The sequence below is a fragment of the Thermobia domestica genome, chromosome 18, assembly GCF_964235325.1.
Source record: "Thermobia domestica chromosome 18, izTheDome1.hap1.1, whole genome shotgun sequence".
Classification (NCBI taxonomy): Eukaryota; Metazoa; Arthropoda; class Insecta; order Zygentoma; family Lepismatidae; genus Thermobia; species Thermobia domestica.
Window position 1 is genome coordinate 47,391,767 of NC_137471.1, and position 13,465 is coordinate 47,405,231.

Genomic DNA, 13,465 nt, shown 5'->3' on the forward strand with positions numbered 1-13,465 from the left:
CTTAAGATTATCTCACTTCAGTCATTGATATATAATTTACGGTAAATTGTTTTCCGATCCTTACCGATCGAAAAATAGTTTGGCATCTCTTCCGTGTAAGGAGTGACCAAATGCACAGCTTGCTACCACATCTGCTGCAATTGATTGATCTAGTGCTCCTGTGCGGATCATGTCCAATGTGAAGCTCGAAAATATTTTATATACGCCTATTTTCAAATAATTGTCAATCTATGCCAATCTATGCTAATAAATTAATTATGATGTTTTTAGTCCCGAATAATAAATAAGTATTTCTGTCAAGAAATCTTAAAGAAATTAAGTGAAATTTCAAAGAAAATCAGTCTTATATAGATAGGTTTTACGATAATCATGCCAGTTGTTCTGTACGGCTGCCAAACATGGTCGCTTACTGTGAGGGAAAAATATAGACTGAAAGTATTTGAGAACAAAATCCTGAGACGAATATTCGGACCCAAGAGGAACGGGAATGGGGAATGGCGGAAACTTCATAACGAGGAACTACATAATTTATACGGTTATCAAACATTGTTAGGGTCATCCGTGGCTTAGGTGGGCAGGTAATGTAGCTAGAATGGAAGAAAGTAGAAACGCTTTCAAAGTCTTGACTGGAAGACCAATCGGAAAACGACCATTAGGAAGACCTAGGCCCAGATGGGAGGACAATATTAAGATGGATCTCGCAGAGATAGGAATACAAAGTAGAAACTGGATCCAGCTGGCTAAGGATAGAAGTCGGTGGAGAGCTTTTGTGAACGTGGCATTGAACCTCTGGGTTCCATAGGCCATAGAGTTCGTTAGTTATATAGATAGGTTCTGTGTACAAGGTCTTAAATTGAAATAGTTATGCACAAAGGTATAACGTTTGGTCCGGGTCAGTAGTTCTTGGTTAAGCAGAATAAAAACTACCAGGTACATAATATTTATGGAGAAGAAACAAAAAAGCTTAAAAACAGCATTTTGTTTCAGTTTTCCGGACGGAAACCAAAATTTTCCGGTTTTTTTTAGCCTCAAAATCACTAATTGTAACACTTTTTTTTTTGCTTGGTACATTGTAGCTGGATCCTCCCTCAAAACCGACGGGCCCCTCCTAGATAAATCTGCTGGCACATTCCTGTATTAGCTGGAATAGTTCTGATATAAATAACTCATACTTCACATCTTAAAAGACTGTTGTTATATTCTTTAGCAAGTTTTGTATGAAGTAGTAAAGTATGCTACATGTTTATCAATTTCCTTAACTATAAATTAGAGTAAATGAAGCAATATCGCATTGTTTTCATCCATAAACATAGAATATAAAAAGCAATTTTCCCGTGGTAATCGTGTATCATTAATGTACATTGAACCATGCATCTTAATTTATTAATAGCCAAATTCCCATTTCATAAAAGAAAATAATGATCGGCAATTTTATAACCTTATGAGTTACTAGGAGTCTCCTTTCTGTGTTTTGAATTTATTATGAAAGATGAATGAGTTAAATTGCACTGCAAATTATACTCTCTCTCTTTTTTTTTTTTTTTTTTTGTAAAATGTAATTATTCTTTACTAACCATTATGAACACTTTCTTTAAGAAATGAAATATTGTCACGGACGCCATTCAACATAATTATTAAACTTTTGTCCGTGATTGTACTTTCCGTTCATTATTCTTCAAATTACTTTCAAAGAATAGTGAAGGAAAATGTTGGATATTTCAAAACTCGATTGTGATTAATTAATGAATTCTTTATCTGTAAAACTGTTATGTATTTCAGTCTTTGACATTGTTTCCACGTATTGAAGTCAGCTATCTTTCTCAAGTCAACGTGTAAGTTCATACATTGACAAATACGATGCGAGAAGTAGATTCATAAATGCATGTCCTTACGATTTCAACACGAATACAGGAAGTAAATGACCTCAGCTCGAGTCGAAAATCAAAATCACTTCGCTTTCCAAAGTTGTGGTTGCGACGAAAGACTTACCAAAAGGAACATTACTCGAGTGCTGGGCCCAACCTGATTTATGTATTTGTGTGGTGTTTTCATCAATCATCGATACTCTAAATCAATTATCTGAGGATGTTACCTGTTTCATATTTGTCAATGCCTAGTCATGAGTCAGTACTTGGAGAATTTCAATAGACACGACTACCAGTAAAATTACACACATTAAAGTGAAATCCGAACCACATGAGTTCCTCCTGGGAATCAAACCCGGGTCTCCCAATCCAAAGGTGCGAACGCTAACCGCTTTGCCACGAAAGAGCTCAAACCAGAACTTATCCGCAATTAAGACCGTATTGGTTTGTTACTTATGTACACGACACTATAACTAGGCATTAATCTTTTTTATCTTTATGAAATAAATAAAAAGCACTTCATCACTTGTACAGTGAGTATCTTTTATTTATTTGGTTGTAGCCAGTACAATGAAACTCAAAACCATCTTAATATCATTATCTATGCAGTGTTTTACAATAAATAGTGGCTCCTGCGTCACTGTGCCTCAAACACGCTAATTGCATACTTATCTGTCTATATATGAGAAGACATCCTAACTGATTGGCTGATTAGTGCTTAGGCCAAACTACGTAAGCCAGGAACTTGAAATTTGCACAGTGCATAGGATTCGCCTGTTGTAAATTATCACTAACGAAATTTCACGTGGAATGGAGGGAACTTTAAGTTATTGGAATAAGATGTCCATATCTCGGAATTCCTTATGGTTACTGGCATCAAATGTGGTATTTCGACTCTATTGAAAGCAATCAAACACGTGCTCCAGCGTACTTTTTTAAATACTTAACCAGGGAAGAAAAATAGGGTGAGTGGTTTAATAAGATTCACACATCTCAGAATATCTGAGGTTTAGAGAAATGAAATTTGGTACTTACACTTTTAATTTAAAATAATTAATATATGTTTCAGTGTTTATTTAAAAAAAAAACATGTGTTTCAGTGTTCAATCATAATAATTAAACACGTGTTTCAGCGTTTATTTAAAATAATTAAACGAATGTTTCAGCGTTTATTTAACAGCCTCCATTTAAAATAATTAAACACGTGTTTTAGCTTTCATTTAAAATAACTTAAACACGTGTTTCAGCGTTCACTTAAAATAATTAAACATGTATTTCAACGTCCATTTAAAGCAATTAAACGCATGTTTCAGGATCTATTTAAAATAACTAAACAGTTTATTTTTGCTTAACTTCGAATTGAAAGAATAAGAATGCCTTACCTGCTCCCTATACGAGGTGTTCGAATTTCGTGCGAGGCTTTGAGTTGAGGTTAATTATGTATGAAAGACGCATAACGGGTAATCCAAAATATTACTAACAATAACACATAGGGAATTTGCTAGTTAATGTATAAATAATGATACCCTGTAAAACTACTACTCTCATTACTACAATATATATATAAAATAACACCTCTTACGTTTTCTTTAATAACGTCACATAAATTAATAAACGAATGATTTATTCTTTCAACCAATGCAATCATACACGTCTATAAATGAAATAAATGAAATATTTGAGTTTTACGTCCCACGTTTATGCCGATTAGGCTAAAGAACACGGTAAAGTGATGAGTGATGAATGAAATGGTGGAGTAAAGAAAGTGGGAGGAAACGGGAGAACCCCGAGAAAACCCACGCACACGGTGTTTGTCCATCACAAAGTTCACTTGGTGGGAGCTGGGATCGAACCCGGGACCCCAAGTACCAGAGGTGAACGCTCTACCACTTTTTTTTTTTTTTAATACTTTATTGTACTCTCATTTAGCCAATTACATCAGAAAGGATTAACAAAGAAAATTGTACTGTGAGCATCCAATTATACCAACAAAAAAAAAAAAAAAGTACAATAGACACATCAATAAATTGCTGCTAGAAAATTAGCAAACTTTTGTTTACGAATTGAAAGTGCTAGAGTTTGCATACGGAACAATAATTGATTGACATACAAAGTCACATTATTATTAAAATCATTACATAAAAGAATATCGATAGTTTGGGACGTGATCCATAAAATTGCGTTATGTTTAGTGCTGGGATAAAATTGATAATCCGGTAGCAGGATGAATGACGTACAGTGAATATTAGAAGGAGTTGTTCTGCAGATACGGGCAATGATTTTTTGATAATGAAACCATATAGCTGTGTTTCGTGAGCAGCTTTCGAGCCGGTGTTGGAGAGTATCGAGAACATAACAAGTACCGCAGAAAGAAATATTACAGATACCCAATTCATAAAGTCTCCCGTTAGTAGGATATATATTATGAACAACACTGTACCAAAGAGATTGCATGGCAGGAGACAATATCGGAGTATGAATGTTTTCCCAGATTTTCTTCCAGTGTGTCATTGGGTAATGTTCTACAATACGGGGAGCCGAAGTTGTGGTGCCATGATAATGATTATATAATTGTCTAACAGAAAGATCTTCAAGGTGACTCCGTGCGATAAGCGAGTAACTAATATCAAGAAATACGTCCTTGAGGTATGGCACAAGGGAAATCCAAGGTTGTATATGCAGGGGAGCTTGTAACTCAATATGACGTAGTGGTACACATAACGCCTTGCTGGAAAAGGATTCGGAGTAGGAGCATAATGTTTGGCAGACGCGATGAATCAGCAGCGAGTAGCTCTGAAATTTAATGTCTTTAAGGCCAAGGCCACCATCACGTTTTGATAAACACGCAGTCTCGTGACTTACCCTTAGGCAGTGATTATGCCACAGCAGTTGCCCTGTGTGTTTTCGTATGATACTTAGGTATTTCTTCGGCAAGGAAAAAAATTGAGTCAGAAACCAAAGACGACTAAAAATAAAAACATTTAAAAGGTATACTCTGCCTGCAAGACTGACCTGCCGGACTTTACTTTGGTGTAGGAGTGCAACCAAAGTACAGGTTGTGGTATGAAAATTGTAGTCTATAGTATCTGCTATGCGACGTTGCCAAGTTACGCCTAAGATTTTGATGCGATCAGTAAAGGGGAACGTAGACAAATACACGTGTTGGTCAGCCGGATTTATACACATCAGGCGTGACTTTTGTTTATTGAGAATAGCACCTGAAACGCACTCATAGTTCGATATGAGAAGTTCAACACGTGACAGTTCCTGTGGACTGGTAATGAAACAATGTATATCGTCTATAAATGCTTGTAATTTTAAGGATGTTGCACCAATCTGTATACCTTGAATGTGTTGTTCCAGTGTTAAAAGAAAGGGAACAAGAACCAAGCTATATAGAATGGAAGACAGGGGGCAACCTTGTGCAATACCTCGACGTACATTGATAGGATATGTAAGTGCACCATTAACCTTTAATCTTACATATCGTTGAGTATAAAGAAATTTAATCAAATTAAGAAAACTGTCTCCGAAACCATAGTTTTCAAGTACCTTAAACATGTAATCATGTGACAATCTGTCAAATGCCTTATGAAAATCAAGCGCCAATAAAGCGACCTGCGGAGAACTTGTTTTCTGACACCAATGAATACCTTCTCGTATATTACTTAGTGCTAAAAACATAGGTTTTGTATGTTTTAAACCATACTGATCATTGTGTAAGACTTGATTCAGAAACGGTTCTAAACGAGAGGCAAGGCAACGAGATAAAATTTTCTGGTCAACATTAAGGAGGGTAATCGGTCTAAAATTATCAAAGTCATGCGCACCTGCATGTTTAGGCACAAGTACCATTATGCCAGCGGTAAAGGAAGAGATGCACGTGGGCGTGAGTCGGAGTTCGTTATACATTTCTGTGAGAAAAGGCGTAAGAATGCTGTGAAATTGGCGGTAAAATTCTAGTGTAAGACCATCGGGTCCCGGAGATTTATTTAACTTCCCCGCAAAAATAGCTTGCTTGACTTCTCTTTCTGTAAAAGGGGCATTGAATATGTTACGAGCCTCCGGGGTGAAAGTACCGGTCGGACGCTCGAAGCAAGGGTCAGAAGATTGGGTTGGAGCGGGGGAATATAGGTTCTGGTATGCATCGTACAAAGCTGGGATTACCTGATCATGCTCGTGAACTACACCGTTAGGAAAGGAGACCTTGGAAATAAGGTTTTGTTTACCTCTGCGCCTTTCACAGATAACTGTATGTAAAGAGGGAACTTCATGCTGAAGCATCGTTGTTTTGCCTCTCGTGAAAAAACCTTGATTTTTTTTTCGATGTAAAGTGAGTAGGAGTGCCTTAATTTCCTTAATACGAGGGAGTACGTCTACTCCTTGAGCAAGTTCTTTATAGTAGTCACATAATAAGTGATGGTAATAATTATATTGCTCTTTAAGAAGAGAAGATTTGTCTTTGCAGTGCTGTTTACAGATAGACCGAAAGGACGGTTTAATGTGATGTAACCACCATGAAAACAAACTTTTCTTGTGAGATTTAAAGTGCATTAAATAGTTCCACCTATTGGTAATTAGCAACTGTAGATCCTCGTCAGGTAAAATGCTGTTATTGAGTGACCAAACAAAGGATGATTTTAAGTACTTACGGATGGGTAGATCAATGGTACAAACCACAGCACAGTGATCAGAAAAGCATACCGGTTGAACGTTTATGGAGCGCACAAAATTAATTAAAGTGGTACTGACATAGATCCTATCCAAACGTGAGGATCCATTTCGTCGAAAAAAAGTGTGCCCTGGGGTGTTACCTTTATAATGACGCCATACGTCAACTAACTTAAAGTCTTGAATCAATTTACGTAATGTAGGAGAAGTATTGTAACCAAAACTGGAGTCTATAGGATCTAACACTGCATTGTAGTCTCCTACACAAATCAAATCTCTGGTACCAGAATGTAACTCCATTGGAACGTCGGTGAGATAGAAGGAGTTTCGCTCAGCACGTTTGTTATTCCCGGATGGCGAATATAAATTACAAAAGTGTATGCTTTCATAATTGGCTGTGAGAATACGTCCTGACGGAAATTTTGAGAAAGAGGTTAATGAGATATCTTTGCGATATATAATAGCTGTTCCAGAACCAGTTTCGGAAGGATTGACTTCCCACAAATGATTAAAAAGAAAGGAGAAATTGTCAATATTGCATTCTTGAAGGAAAATTATATCCAGAGACGATTGGTTGATGTAATCGGCTAGCGCTTTTTGCTTGGTGAGACTGGAAATGCCGTTGACATTAAGAGTGGCTATACGCGTGGCATACATATTTAATGGCCACAGAAAAATAAAAAGACACCAAAAAAGCACGACACAAAGAAATGACACAATACACTTGAAAAAACAAAGACGGGGGGCAACACTCGCACACATTCTCGTTCTATACTAGAAGGTGATATGATCACTTGTCCGAAGAGGTAGCACTATCATTTGCCTTAGTACTTGCTTCACTATGATGGGGATCTACTCGTGACCTCGTGAAACCAGACACACAATTGTTGTTTACAGGGGGAACACTCTTAGTTTTCTGAAGTTTATTGGCTCTACTGGATGTATCACGAGGGGAAGACTGAGATCGACCTTTGCGACGTCTCTTCTCAGGTAGAGAGGGAAGCTGGGATGCTTCTGTAGATGGTGAATCTCTATCGAAAGAATCCGTCACTTCCTGGTGAGAGTCATCAATGCCCACTAACGGTGGGGTACTTACCGTGCTTTCAGGTAGCGTATCCATCTCCGATGCGGAAGATGCTGAAACAGTAATGCTCTGTTGTGGAATATCCGAACTATTAGGCGCTATGGTAGTGGAACTGGAAGAGTCACTCTGCGTTGCATTAGAAGCAAGGGTCTGCTGGGAGGCAATAGCAGGAGAACTGGTGTGAGATGCAGCTGTAGAACTAGGAGGGACACCAAGCGGACACGTGGATTCAGTTTCATTGAGTGCCTTAGCAAAAGGACTTGCAGCAGTTGCAGTTGAAGGTGGAAGGTTCTCCTGTAAAGTTGGAGGACGTTTCTCACTTAACACAGGAAAACTAGTAAACGAATGAACGTTCGGTTGAGTATCCACTTTATTCAAATTGCCGGGCATGGGCGGGGCTCTGGATGGTGAGACACTGGATACTGAAGCTGGTACGGTTGGAGGAAGACGACGCTTTGTACATTCCATCAGAAAATGATTTGGTGAGTCACAAATGGCGCAGGTTTTAACTTGACCTCCATACGTTAACCACAAACGTAAACCACAGATAGTCACATAAGAAGGTATGGGGCGCTTAATGCTCATACGTATTATCTTTCTCCCAGTCCTTACTTCATAGATGTGTCCAGTAGAATACATTTCGTCTGCAATTGACTTAATTTCACCGTACTGAGAAAGCACACGAGAAATATGATGATCTTCCAACTCGGTGGGTACCAAATGTAAACGGACAGTCATAATATTGGAACTGGCAGAATCGATTAAAATGTTATAAGTACCAAGATCATCTGAATAACTAACCTTTCCATTCACTCGAAACAAAATTTGTTCACAAAGCACTTGTGAGATTAGCTTAACATATAACTGTTTGCGACTATAATCAAACTCAATACTGACAACTTGATCAGGAAGCAGATGAAAAGTATTGCGGATCCATTCATGCAAGACCAATGTGTTAGGCTTGTTCACAACATCTTGAAATGACAAACGTAAAGTATTCACTCGGATAACAGACATTATGCACTTAGTAGGTAAACCTGTACTTCACACTAGACAATATGATGAAAAGAGTAAATATAACTCGAACTACTTGGTAGTAGAAAATACTCCACTTGACACTGCAGGTTGAGTTGAAGCAAGTTAACACACTCACTACTTCCACTCGAACACCTACCGGAACAACGAGGTGAACGGTACGGCGTCTGCCGAGCAACTGATTTGAGTTTTACGTCCCACGTTTATGCCGATTAGGCTAAAGAACACGGTAAAGTGATGAGTGATGAATGAAATGGTGGAGTAAAGAAAGTGGGAGGAAACGGGAGAACCCCGAGAAAACCCACGCACACGGTGTTTGTCCATCACAAAGTTCACTTGGTGGGAGCTGGGATCGAACCCGGGACCCCAAGTACCAGAGGTGAACGCTCTACCACTGAGCCACCGCGGTCCATATACGACTATATTAATATATTAAATATTCATTATTAACATCCAGCTTAAGCATATGGAAGCATTTAGTTTCACTTTAGGTGTATGTATACGTGTTTGTGGGTGTTACTTTACTTCTCGGTAACTACTAGCCGGATCTGAACCAAATTTGGTGGACAAGTAGTCCATAATCCAAGAAACAAAGATCGCTGTATTTAATGGCTGGGCTCGACGAAGCTCATGCTTTATTTGGCTCAGTTTGTCTTGTATGTGGTATTTTATTTCTCAGTAACTATTGGCCTCATCTGAACCAAATTTGGTTAGCAAGTAGCACATCGTCTAAGAAAAAAACATCTCTATTTATGCTGTCCGAGTCGTGCCAGAGACAAGCTCGGCATGGTTTGAATGTGATAATTTATTTTTCGATAACTAGTAGCAGGATCTCAAGGAAATTTGGTTGGCAAGTAGCTCATCGTCTGAGGAATAAGAATCGCTATATTTGGTAGCTAACCTCGGCCATAGTCAGGCTCGCCTCGGCAACAGAGGCTGTGTTCCACAATTTTGCACGCGAGGAGCTTCTGAATTCAGTTCACCGAGGCTTGTTAACACCCATCATCATGATAAACATATATCAACCTCAACCTACAATAACAAAAACGTGCTCGTGGGTTTTCTCGGGGTTCTCCCGTTTCCTCCCACTTTCTTCATTCCACCATTTCACTCATCTCTCATCATCATCGTCTCCTTTAGTCTAACCGGCGTAAACGTGGGACGTAAAACTTACAGATTTCATTTCATTTTCAACCTACAATAAATAACACATACACACATACACACACACACACACACACACACACACACATATATATATATATATATATATATATATATATATATATATATATATATATATATATATATATATATATATATATATATATATAATTTCCAATAGAATCGCATTTTCTTGTCTCATATAGCCTTGGTGCTATGAAACAATGTTAAAATTTAAGAGTCTTCATCCCGGCGAAATTAAAATACCGCTAATTTTACAGTAAGTATGTGATATCTTCAAATAGATAAAAGATAATTGAAATATGGAACAAGAGCGCCCTAGACAATATTATTTTGCGTGAGGTACCGTTATCACAAGTCACCTAGTGGGTTTCCGTTTTCAGCTGTTTAGAAACGCGAAGATAAATGCCGATTTTCAAAATGGCTCGAAATCGAAAGCAGATAAGTGAGTCGTGATAACGGTTCCTCATGTAAAATAATATTGTCTAGGGCGCTGTTGTTCCACATTTCGATTATATTTTATCTATTTGAAGATATCACATAATTACTGTAAAGTTAGCGGTATTTTAATTTCGCCGGGATGAAGACTCTTTAAGTAGTAAACTAAATCATTTGCATTATGTTCTGTAGTAAGTTCATAGTGTGCAGTTTGCAGTTGTGTATTTATTTTAATTTTTAAATTATTTGTTTTACCAATGAAAACTCAATTGCAGTATATACCGTATTTACAATGTATGTGTATGTATCCTGCCGTCCAGACAATCTCTAGAACCATTTCATGGATCACCATCAATTTTGGTCAGGGTATACAGATTCAAAATAGAGATGGCCAGAACCGGTTCCTCTTGGAACCGGTTTTTCGGATCTGAACGGATCCGGTTCTTGAAGATCCGGTTCCGGAACCGGTTCTTCGGATCCAGGTCTAGAACCGGTTCTTCGGATCCAGATCTAGAACCGGTTCTTCGGATCCAGGTCTACAACCGGTTCTTCGGATCCAGGTCTGGAACCGGTTCTTCGGATCCAGGTCTGGAACCGGTTCTGAAAACAGAACCGGTTCCTCGCGGAACCGGTTCCGCTGAAACTGAAACTTTGTGACCATCCCTACGCTAAACCCGAGCTGCTGGCAAGCTGTGAACAGTATTGCTAGATGAAATGGTAGAAGCGACAGGCAGGTGCCCAGGCGGCGGCAGCTTGTCTCATTTGGGTAAATAAAGTGGGTAACTGGCAAACTCATTGGCTAAACAGGCAAACTGGCCAACTCATTTGGCTAAACACCACTGGTGGACCAAAATTTTTTTCTGGGGGCACAAGCGGGTCTGGGCGGGAAAGGCACAAGTGCATGGTCCTCTTTGCATTATTTTTGAAGGTGAATTTTGTGCTTCCTTTACGGGTCTTTGGGGGCTTTCAGATCCAGGTCTGGAACCGGTTCCTAAGATCCGGTTCTGGAACCGGGTTTTCAGATCCAGATCTGGAACCGGTTCCTAAGATCCGGTTATGGAACCGGGTTTTTGGATCCAGGTCTGGAACCGGTTCTGAAAACCGGATCTGCGAGAACCAGTTCCGCCGGAACCGGAACTTTGTGGCCATCCCTAGTTCAAAAGTTAGGAATTGAGTTTGTTAATGGAAATGATATTCAAACTGAAAGTGATAGAAATCAACCATTTCCGGTTTTAACATTGACCTCTATTGAGAAGAAAACGGTAATAGATGGCGAGAATATGTTTCCTGCAATCGATTAAACGTATCCAGAATACATTTTTCCATCCTTAACTCTGCTAAAACCGGAAGTGATTGAAATCCACTATAACTTCCGGTTTCAATGTTGATCTAAATACAGCAAAAAGAATGGAAGAGATATCGAGAAGTGTTTATTTTAGAATCGATTTGGTATTCCAAGAGTAAGCACCATTTTCTCTCTTAAATTTCTTCTCAAACCGGAAGTGTCAACCAATTCCAGTTTTAACTTTGATCATTATATACTATAATTAGTAATAAATACGTAAAAGTAGTTTCCTGCAATCAGATAAGTTAGCCAAAAGTCTATTTCATTTCTACTCTAATGTATCTACTGAAACCGGAAATATTAGAAATCTACTACCACTTCCGGTTTAAACATTAATTGAAAAATATCTAGTCATACACGAACAAAAATTCTTCACGCGGATTACAAGTGACATTGCTACTTGCATTACTTACTTTCCATATATCATTATGCAACAATAAGGTTATGAAGAATAGGGTATACTCTTTACTTTGTCTCCGGAGCGTTTCTTGGCTTGAACCCGAAACACAGTTGATAGATTTACAGATTATCATTCAAGGCAATTTTCCATAGAACCAGCCCTTCCACATTATACTATGTCACCCTCAAGAAAGCTGTGCTGAAAATGCACGCCACAGATTCTAGCTTTTTCAAAAAAATAAATAATCATAGTTCCAGTTAAAGCAACCATTTTAGGAAAAAATGTAAGTTTTGAAAGAAAGTTGTTCAGGTCCAACGTTTATAAAGTTACCACTCCATTGACTTGATTATGATTATGAAAAAATGATAGAGAAATCTATCACGATGTAAAGTCGCAAGATTCTAACCAACGGTCATTCAATTTAAAGTAGGGGAAGGCGTTGTACCTTTGAAACAATGTACCTTTGAACACCTGTGCTTTTCTCGAATTCAGAGCTATCTAGGTGCAGTGATTAAACTTCATTTGAAACATTAAATGAAAAAAAGCACTACAAACGCGTTTGGGTGTTGTTTACTGTGTTGTGTCGAGTAATGTTCCTTTTAATTTTTTCACCCCCAAAACGAAAATTTTTTGTAGTTACCTTCTGAGTTTTGTGTTCTTCGGTTTTCGCAACTTGTGATATTTATTTGTCCAAACTTGGAGTAGAATCATTGGTGAATACAGTATTATTTTTAGTTTTAACATCTGTTCGATATTTAAGCTAGTGAAGAACTTTTTTTTTTTTTTTTTTTTTTGGGTAATGGTGACCCTCTTGTACCTATGAATATTAATGCATCGTGTACCTTTAAACGATAAATAATATTGTAGTTAAAACAATTGATATATTTTATATAGGTTAGGTTAGGATATAAAGTTATTAATTATAATTTTAAGTAGTTTCTATATATTCGCTTATTATATAACATAATGTTAAGAGTTGTATATGCTCAACTTTATTGCTCACAAGTTTTTGTTAGAACTTCTCTTCAATTTTTAATTTAATTGATAAAATTTTAATTCTGGGGAGCTTTTTATAGCTAAACATTTTATTGCAATTTATAACTGTTAATATTTGTGGTTTCTTTTTATATTATTGCCGCAGAAACATTGTAATTATCACTGTTCGAAGGTACAAGAGGGTCTGTTCAATGGTACACGACCATAATGTACCTGTGAACAAAACGGATTTGGTCTTATTTTATCTTATAAAAGCTATTGTAATTACGTAACACGTTTAAATATCATCCTACCTGATAGCAAAGAGATGACACTTCAAATGTACTACAAAAATTAGGGAAAAAGTGCTGAAAATTAACACCAAAATTTCGAAGACTCTAAAAGTGTCCACAGGTACAACACCTTCCTCTAAGAACTTTAAGAATTTCTCTTCGCTGCTCAGTCTC

The 13,465-nt window shown here is 37.7% G+C and overlaps 1 protein-coding gene across 3 annotated transcripts in view; it reads left to right on the top strand.

Annotated features, from left to right (window-relative positions):
- LOC145676131 (uncharacterized) overlaps positions 1-13,465 on the top strand; it is a 997,262-nt gene that overhangs the window by 590,776 nt on the left and 393,021 nt on the right. The gene's annotated exons all lie outside the window — the stretch shown is intronic.